The sequence below is a fragment of the Aplysia californica genome, unplaced genomic scaffold, assembly GCF_000002075.1.
Source record: "Aplysia californica isolate F4 #8 unplaced genomic scaffold, AplCal3.0 scaffold00006, whole genome shotgun sequence".
NCBI classification, from domain to species: Eukaryota; Metazoa; Mollusca; class Gastropoda; order Aplysiida; family Aplysiidae; genus Aplysia; species Aplysia californica.
Genome location: NW_004797276.1, coordinates 1,268,281 through 1,269,747, shown reverse-complemented (window position 1 = coordinate 1,269,747; position 1,467 = coordinate 1,268,281).

Genomic DNA, 1,467 nt, shown 5'->3' with positions numbered 1-1,467 from the left:
TATATATATATATATTCTGATTCCGCATAGTATGTAACAGTAACAGAACCATGACCATCGATCCATTGTATAAGCACCATCATATCAATGTGTAAACAACTTGGTGGCAGAGGGAATACCGACAAAAAGCCTCATGGAACTTTTTCGTGAAACCAGGAGATATTTTTACAGTGCAAATACATCATATAATAATATTGTATGCACGTTCTGAGCGGAGTGCAATGAACAAATCCAACCGTCACTGTTTAATGGGTGACGTAAAGGGTGACAGTCCCTTGAGGCATAAAGTAAATAAAGCCGTACTCTGGGGAAACACAATCAAAAGCAATAAACACCCAGTTTAGTTTCAGTTTTAATGCTTTGTAGATGTTTTACAGCACTTGCAAAGCAATTTCATCATTTAAAACACCGAAGTTCAGAGGTATTACTGAAAGAGTAACATACGACAAAGAAAAGAAGGGAGAGCTGACGATAGATGTATGATGAAAAAGAATGAGCAAACCACTCCAGAGCACCCACCAACCACCCACTCAAACGCCCAATAATAATTCACCATACTTTGCATACAATTTCAAAAGAACAGAAATGACGCTGACGGCCATGACGACGATAACCAAAAAACCCACAAAAACAACCAAAAAAACCTCCAGTAACAAACGGCTTGAATTGAAAAAATAATTGTAGCTCTAGTATTTCAAGCTTGGGGTTTGGATATAAGAACTTTAATCAAACCAAGGTCTTTGGGTTTGGATAGTGCACACATACAACGAACCCCCCCCCCCTCTCTCTCCCTCCCTCCCCTTCTTTGAGTATTTTGCGTGTGCTTTTGTGCGTACCAATACGTTTGTGCGCACATGCGTCCCCTTATCCGCGCGCGCGTGTGTGGCTGTGTGTAGTCAGTCTTTCCGTCTCTGTTCTGTAAGCCTACTTCCCACTTCACTCTGCCTTTTCATTTCTGTACCGGGGTACATTAGCAATCATTTTCGCCAAGGCCACCGTTCCTGTTACTGTTAAGTTTGTTTACGCTGCACTTGCAGCCGCCCTTTCAGAGCGGCCGGTTAAGCTTCTACAAGCTGCCAAAGTCGGCTAATTTGATCATACGTTCCAATGACTGAGCTACCAGACCGACAAAAACGACCCCACAGAGTCAGTCCCAATATTTATTGCTCCAGAAGTCGTTCTTTGCGATACGTGAATGCTTACAAGACAAGGCATTCCGTTACAATCTGCATGAATGAACCCGAGACCAACCACTTTTAGTTTTATGTTCGACTTGCCGCACCAAAATAGCGAACTAGAACCCACAATGGTGACTGAAAAACATCGACTGAGTATTCAGGAAGGGCGAAAAGAAGGACACTTTCGTGAAAATGCTATTGCGGTAGGCTACTGACAAAAATAGGTTGTATGTATTTCGAAAGCGGGTCTCTCTCTCTCTCTCTCTCTCTCTCTCTCTCTCTCTCTCTC